The sequence below is a fragment of the Vanellus vanellus genome, assembly GCF_965231255.1.
Source record: "Vanellus vanellus genome assembly, chromosome: 11".
Classification (NCBI taxonomy): Eukaryota; Metazoa; Chordata; class Aves; order Charadriiformes; family Charadriidae; genus Vanellus; species Vanellus vanellus.
This window is the reverse complement of record NC_138916.1, coordinates 1,175,860-1,184,415: the sequence shown is the minus strand read 5'-3', so window position 1 is coordinate 1,184,415 and position 8,556 is coordinate 1,175,860.

Sequence of the window (8,556 nt, the reverse complement as noted above, 5' to 3'; positions counted from 1 at the left end):
TGGAGCATCTTTCTTATGAGGAAAGGCTGAGGGACTTGGGGCTTTTGAGTCTGGAGAAAAGACGACTGAGGGGGGATCTTATCAACGCTTATTAATACCTAAAGGGAGGGTGCCAGGGAGATGGGAACAGTCTTTTTTCAGTGGTGCTCAGCGATAGGACAAGAGGTAACGGGCACAAACGTGACCACAGAAAGTTCCATCTAAACCTGAGGAGGGACTTCTTTCCTGTGAGTGTGGCAGAGCACTGGGACAGGCTGCCCAGAGAGGTGGGGGAGTCTCCCACTCTGGAGACATTCCAAACCCGCCTGGACGTGTCCTGTGCAACTGCTGTAGGTGACCCTGCTCTGGCAGGGGGGTTGGACTGGATCAGAGGTCCCTTCCAACCCTGACCATTCTGTGATTCTGTGGTGCGTGCCGGGCGCTGCTCACAGGGTGTGCATGGCACAGGCTCCTCAAGGGGCGGGGAGGAGGCAGCAGGGCTCATGTTTTGGATGATCGGCAGACGTTTCTGGAAGGGGAAGCCAGCAGAATAACAATGATCTCAACGGCTGGAACAGGCATGACTGAGATAAACGCTGCAGCGATAAAGAGGAGTCGGCCAAACATGGAAGTGAGCAGGGAGGTGGCGAGTGGACACGGAGATAAGTGGCAGGGGCCTGGCGGGTGCAGAAGAGGAGGCATGAAGCTGCTGCCACCCATCACAGGCGGTGGTGGCCCCGTCCCAGCACAGCTTCCTACCCATGGGCTGCCTTCCCCAACAGGATTCAGATAATGACCACTCCTAATGAAATTAGGAGGTTGTCAGGGCCCCAACAGCCCTTTGCTGCGTGGTTTTGTCCACAGGATGCTGCTGTTCTGGCCCGGATGGTTTGGACCTGCCAGGACGTGTTCACGCAGTGTGGAGGAAAAGGGATGAGCTTGTTGGGGGCATCGGGGGATTGTCTGTCTGCTGGGTGACCTGATCCCTTCGGGCTCTGCTCAGCACCTGGGCAGGACGGCTGCTCCAGGCAGGCTCCTCTGCTCTTCCCAGCCTGCTCTGTCCCTGGGTGGCTTTTCTCCAAACCCTCTGATGCCTGAGGGTTGCGTTCCACGGGATTTTAAAGGTGCCTGCAATGTCGACACACCGGTGCAGCCAGGCAGAGAGCGCTGCTGGGCCCAGACGTTGCCATTCCGTGGCACAAACATAAATCTTCCCGCTGGCACAGGGACAAGAGCAATTCATCACTGCGTGGCTGTCTCAGCTGCTCTGCCCCTTGAGTCGCCTCTCCAGCTGTTACCTTGCTGGGGCAGCCCCTGGCCTCCTTTCCCCATCTCGAGGAGGCAGATGGGAGGCTGAGCTATTCCCAACGCTTCCTCTTTTGGTCTCAGATCCCTAAAACAGCCCCAGGAGCGGCGCTGGTGCCTGGGGAGGCGGGATGGATGCCAGCGCTGCAAGGAGGCACTCTGTGCTTTGCTGGTGACAGAAAACCGTGGGCTGAAGCCGGCCAGTGCTGTCATCTCCGGGCATTCAGAGGCCATAAATTCAGCTTGCAATTCACTCTGCTGCTGAAAGCCCACCTTCCTTCCTATGGGCATCAGAGCGACTCCGCTGAGCTTTATCATCTAGCCCAGGATGCCATATTCCCATACCCACTGGCACTGCAGGATGCTGGAGCAAGAGCAGGCCAGGGAAGTGTCCTGGGGCTGGGGTAATTTTGGATGTGAAGGTTAAGGTGGGATTTGGGGTTAAAGGACAGCACATCTGAGCTGGGGGACAGTTGCAAGCAACCTGACACAACTCTGTCCCCACCATCCACCTCCCCATTCCTCTTCTAGCCCATGAGACACGCACCAAGGACTGAAGGAGAAGGGCTCAAGCATTTCTTGGCATGAATGTTCAGCAGCGATGCTCTTGAGAGGCTTTATGAGCCCACAGCAGTGCATGAGATGGTCCTGGTTCTTCTAAAGCCCAGGCTTCAAAGGACATCTCCCAGTCTGCCAGCGCTATGTGGGACAGGCAAACAGGCTACCACAGACTGATTTTCTGCTTGGTTGTGTTTTGGGATCCCTTTACCTGGCTCCAACGTTCAGAGATCAAGGAAAATGGTCCCCAAAATGTACAGAGCAGGGATTCACCAAAGCTGTGCTGTCCGACCTCCGGGGAGAACAAAGCCGGGAGCAGCCTCTTGAGCCCTTTCCTTGTGGGTCCGGCATCCAGCTGAAGATGCGGTGTGATAAAAGAGTCCCGGGGGAGACTCAGCCACCCTCCAGCCCTATATAAACGCTGCCACGTGTTCGTGCCTGCCCTGCCTCATTCCAGCTGCCAGCCCGAGCTCTCGCTCTGCCTTTGTCTGTGCCAGGAGCCGGAGCCTCCTCCCGCAGCGGGGGATTTATGGCTTGCACACAGCCACCTCTTAACCCCTCTTGGTGATGCTGAGCGGGCAGAAAACAGGCAGCCACACTGCCAGGCAGTCTGCCGGGCCCTCGCCTCTCCTCCTTTTGCACTGCCCTCTGAATTCACCTTCCTTTTCTGCCTCCCAGCCCTTTCAGAGACACAGGGCTGGGTTGGTAGCAAAAGCAATTTTTCCCCTCTGTGCGGGGGGAGCGACCCCTGTTTTTGCTTTTGTCAGCCGTGCCCATCTTCCTGATGGTTGATGACAGGGCTATTAAGAGATATAAGTGGGATGCCAGGGGTGGTTCACACCCCCAGGCAACGTAAAGCCAGCGAGAGTCCATCTGGAGAAGGACTCAGCTGTGTGAGCCTGGCCGTTGCAGCTGGATTAATCAAACCCACCATTAACACTTTCCTGGGGCACGCAGGTCCCCTGCCGGCCCCGGAGCACAGGCCTCCAGCCGGCACGTCCCTCTGATTGAGCTGCAAATGCTCCAGCTCCTTAGTTTGCTCTGCCTCAGATCGATGAGTGCAGGCGGCTCCGATCAATTCCACTTTACCGCTTGCTATCGAGTTCAGATCCACGCTCTCCCAGCCGGTCCTGCTTCCTTTGTTCGTGCAGAGGAGGAATTCAGGCATCTTATCCCACCTGGACACTGCCGTGCCCTTGGAGGGTCGGGTCCCCCAGTTGGGGCAAATAATACCCCGTGGATGCAGATGTTCCCCCCTGCCCTCCCCAGGGGAATGAAGGGGTTGAGTTTGTGCTACGGCTGGAGCCCTGAAAGCATCAACCTGGCCGAGCAGAGTGTGAAAAGTGGGTGGCTGGATGAGGCCGTGAGATTTGCATGATATAATATAGATGTTGCCACCAAGGCGGCATCTGTCATGAGGCTTCTCTGCCACAAGCCCATTTTTTCTGGGGAAATGCTGAAGGCAGCTGCAGAGAGCTCCTATGTCTTGGCTCCCCTGTCCTCATGGGCACTGAGCGTGGCTTCAGCTCTCCAGGGCTTGAGCCCACACGAAATGATTTTATGGAACAAAAAAATAATAATAACGCCAAAGACTTTACGTGGTGGCTGTTTGGAAGTTTCCCTCAAACCCATACCTGGCGTTTGTCGGTAGAAGGAGCATTTCTCACCCTCTGGGTGCCATTCCCGGAGTCATTTTTTTTTTCTTGTATCTGTCACCCAGCTCTCTCGCTGGCCCGCTTCCAGGGTGCTGCGCCTGGATTTGTGGAAATGAAGTTCCCCACGGCTCTCCACACCTCGTCGAGTGTTAATGAAATAACGGATCGCACCAGAGAGCGGTTATGACGCTCAGGGTCGTGGATGTGCAGAGGGCTGTCAGCGCTGAGAGCCGAGGCAGAAAAGGCTCGGCGCGGCTGAGGCATCGACCAACGTGTCTGGCTCTGAGCTGGCAGATGTCTGTCAGCGAGTTGTCGTCTCTTCTTTTGGTCAATTAGCATGGTTTCAATTATATTATCAACCGCATAATGATTTCTCCTGACAGAAAGGTTGGGGAGCTGCAAAAAGTGTCTGCGCAGATTTGCTCCGTTTGGTAAATGCACATGCTTTGGGCATATCCCACACAGCGTACGCGTGGCCTCAACGCGCTCACAAAGCCCGTGTCCGCTTCAGGCGTGCGAGCGTTGATGCAGAAATGTCCTAGTTTGTGATGCTTGGGAGGAGCAACCTGTCACATCATACGTGGGACTTGGTGTGGGCCCGGGTTCTCCATGTCCCTCCTTGCTTTCCCCCAACTTACCGCTTGTCTTTGGCCCTTGCCACCCCATGTGCAACTCACGGTGGTCGGCTGGGGTGAGAAGAGGATGCAGAGCATCTTGTGCAGAGCATTCCTCCGATGCCAGACCGCTCCCTGCCTTCCCCAGGGCACCTGGCAGCCAGCTGGGATGGGTGGGCATGGCTGCTCCGTGCCGTTTCCTTCCAGCCTGATGGGAACTGGGAGCTCTCTGCCCAGAGAGGCTGTTGAGGCCCCATCCCTGGAGGTGTTCAAGGCCAGGCTGGACGTGGCCTTGGGCAACCTGGTCTAGTGGGAGGTGTCCCTGCCTGTGGCAGGGGGGGTGGAACTCGATGATCTTCAAGGTCCTTTTCAACCTAAACCATTCTATGATTCTATGATTTTGTGTCTGGAAGGGATGAAGGAAGCTTGCAGGCTCCTAAGTGCTACGAGGCAACTGGTGGGGGATGTCCTTGGTGCACGCACGGAGGGCTGCTGGAAGAGGGATGCTTCCAGCCTGGGAATGGCTTGCCAAATGAAAGCGTGCTGCCTGCACCCTGTATCTGGGAGCAGTGTCCTCCCCCCTCCCCATCCCACTGTGGCAAGAGCAGCCCATCTCGCCCACTGCCCACTCTTTGATGGTCTCCTGGTGCAAACATGTAGCAGCATTTCCCCTGGACACCATCCCTGCCTCTAAGTATTTGCGAGGCTCCTTGTGCCAGTCTTTGTATCTAGTGGTGCTTGATGGATTTCTTTCTGTGGATTTGTCCAGTCTTGTTCCTAAACCACATAGCATCTGCAGTGGCCCTTGGCGGGGGAGGGCTGCTGTGCGCCGAGTCACCTCCTCGTGTTTATCCCTGGTCCACCAGTCTCTCCCCACCCTCCCCCAGCCACGCAGATCTCTGCCCTGTGACCCCCAGTTGTCTCTTTTCCGTGCCAAAGAGCCCTGATCCATCACACACCCCACGTGCAGAAACCCTCGATCATCTTCTCGCCCTTCTCTGTGCATTTTCCAGCTCTGCTGCATCCTCGGGATGGGGGGACCAGGACCGGGCACAGGCTGGGACCGACCAGGGAATAGTGGCACCTCTGATGTCATCTCTACCTTTTCCTAACCCTTCCTGTCACTTTTAATGGAGAGGTTTTGCAGTTTTGACCTCTGCTGAGTGCTGAGGGGACGTTTTCACGGACTGTCAGAGCTCCTGGTCTCAGAGCCCATCACTTTAGACATGAGACTGGGCTTGGTGTCCCCATGTGCGTCACTTCCCTGACACTGGCTTTTGTCTCGTTTTCTTACCAAGTTTCTTACCAAGCCTCTGAAAGTCCTCCTTGCAATTCTCAGCATTCATCCGCAGTATCCAGAATAATTCAATATTATTAGCAGATTTTGTCACTCCTCTACTGACCTCATCTCATCAAAGGTGGATGTGGAAATGCAGGTGGCCTCTCTTGGCTGGATCACCCTCAGGTGCCTGCTGGCTCTTTCCAAGAAAGCCACTAGCTTTGGAAAAAAGAAATTCGCTTTGAGAGAGCTGTGTCGGCGCTTTCCCAATATGTCATATTTATCCATCTGTCCCCTAACGATGCCAGTTTCCTACTCCTTATGCCAATTTTTGTTCATTTGCAGAGAACAGATGTGTCATTTATCAGTCTGGGGCTCCCTGGCTGCCTCCTGGGACGCGTTTTTGGTGTCACGGTTGCCGCCTTCCAGTCCTCGTCCCCTGGCTGTACCCAGACCTCGGGGGGAGGTTGGGGTGTCACCCAGCAGATGTGACACTCTCCTGGTCCCTGCCGCGCTGCACAGCAGGGCTTATGTAGGGTGCTGCCGAGGAGGGAAGGGGCTGGAGTCACCACAGACATTTCTAAGCTCCCAGGGATGGCTTTTATTTGAAGCTGCGGAAGAAGTACCTGGAGATCCAAGGGGCTGCAGGCTTCTCTGCACACCAGGGGTGACGCTGGCGCCAGGGGTGGCAGCTGACCCAGCGTCTGACTCAAGTGACACGTTGGCAAGTGTCAAGAGCTAAATTCAGCCCCCACATCGCCCATGGGTGAATCATCTTCCAGCACCTCCTCAAGAGCGTGCAGGAGCAGAGACCTTCTCCTCTGAGTCACCAAAAGCTGCTGCCAGGGGGACGCTGGGCTGCATCCGCACCACCCAGGGTTAAACGGGAGGGGAAGGTTTACATGGGAACAACGTGGCCTGAGTCCTCCTAGACCTGGGGAAGGTCCTGCGTCCTGTCCTTGGCCCCGCAGCCAAACAGAGCTCCTGTCCCCAGTGGCAGGTGAGGATGAGGAGCACTCAGAGCTCTTCACACCCAGGAGGACGGACGAGGGCTGAGGACGCACGCAGCTCTCCGACAGGCTGGCAGGAGCCCGGAAGACGTTGCCTGGCTTTTTCTTCCTGGTGCGTGCTCCGACCTGCCTGGGAAGTGTTTACCCAGGCGAGCAGCTACTGCTGCCTCCGGTGAGAGGAAGGGCTGTGCCATCAGCTCCAGCCCAGAGACAACAGAGAAGACCTCCTGGACCCTCCAGAGATGGAGAAGAGGGTGGGAGCAGAGCTCCCGGTGCAGAGGTCCAGCCCCGGCTCCTTGCGTGCCACTGCAGAAGGCCTCCTGTCTCCCCTCTCCAAAAATCACTTCTGTGAGTGATTTTGATGAGTGAGCCAAAAATCACTTCTGTGCAGCCACGGGTTGTTCACCTCCCCACGGAGGACTGTGCGCACAGCGGCTCCACCGCCATGTTTCCCTCCTTCCTGAGGGCTCCGTGGGCAGCGCGAGCCGCAGGCAGCCCCCGGCGCTGCGCATCCCACCCGGGTTCTTCCCGCCACGACTGCAAGAAGAGAGAGAGAGAGCGCAGCCGAAATGTGGCGTCTGGCACACAAGCGGCGCAGCGTGTGCTCCCTGATCCTCTCCCGTCTGCCAGTCCCACCCCACCAGTCGTCCCCCCACCCTGCCAGCCCCGACACCCAGCCACGCTATGCGACAGCCATCTGCCACGGCGGATGTGACGGGCCGCAGCCGCTCACGGGCGGTAGTGGCATCGTGGCCGCGGTTGCGGGCATCGGGGCCAGTCTCTGCGGTGCAGGCATCAGCCCCGGGTCCCAACGTGCATCAGATAGGAGGGATGTAAACAGTTGGGGACTGGAGCAACACCAGCTGCTGCGTGAGACGCAGATGGAGCTTGGCTTTGGTGGTGTGAATGCGGAAATCTGTCACTGCTTCTTCGAACCTGAAACGAGCTGCTGTGAATGGAGGGATGGCGCTAGTGTCTCATCACGACTGCAGAATAAAAATATGAGCAGCCCGTGCCTGTGCTGAGCCATGCGGGATGCAAGGAGCTCATTTGATCTCCTTCTGGACTCCCCTTCCAAAGTCCCCAAGCACAAGGAAGTCTCCCCGAGGGGGGGTCCCACCCCAGCAATGTTCTCCTCACCCTGCTGCCCCATGTTGCTGTCTGGGTGGTTTGGCCCCTGGGGGAAGCCAATATCCAGGGGAAGCTCCAATCTGAGGGCTCAGATGGGTCCAGAGATCATCTTGATGCCCCTCCAGGCTCCGCTGAAGCCTCAGGTGAGAAGGAGGTGCCCCACAGGGCACAGATCAGAGAACGGGGCTACTTTGGGCCAGGTGCCCGCCTGCAAAAAAGGCCGCAGAGGAATTTGGAAGAGAAACAGGCCCAGCAAATGGTGAGGAGGTGCTGGGGTCTGAGGTGCGCTCCGACCACAGGACCCTCTTCCATCCCCAGCGTGGCCCCGGTGCAGCTGCCTCTCCAAGGAGGGATGCGGCAGGACGGGATGTGAAGGAAGGACCGCTGCAATTCCTCTGGTATGGTAGTATTTGTAAAAGAAAAAAAACCACCACCACAAGCTGGATTCCTCCTCCGTCACTCTCGGGGGACGCTGAGCGTGTGTTTTCCAGGCCTGAGGATTTAACAAGAGCCATCTCCAACAGATGTTGCTGAACATCCTCCTTGGTTACTGACAGAGGGTGGAAGTGCTCTCAATCTCATGTGCCATCAGCCCTGCATCCTGCTTCCTCCCAAACGCCGGACGGACAGTTTTATTGAGAACCTCTGTCTTCTCTGCATTTTAATAACAATCTCATCATCCCCATCTGCCGGGATTGAGGTCTGCTGCTGGACCCTCAAACACCGCTGTGTGTTCGCTCTGTTCCTGGCAGACACTTTTTCTCCTCCTCATGCCTTTTGTGTCTTGCATTCCCTACGCTCTGAAATTTCCAGACTTGGTTGCTGGGTGCTATGGCTGTCTTCTCCCTACGGAGGAAGCTCCCTCGACGTCCCGTTGGACCTGGAGGGATCTGGTTGGGTTTCTTGGGCAGGAGCGTGCGATAAATAAGCAAATCCGGGGCTCACCGGCCACGCGTTTGGCATGTGCCGTGCCATGCTGGTGTGGGAGGCTCAGCTCCTCGGCAGCCCCATCCCAGCTCTCCTCC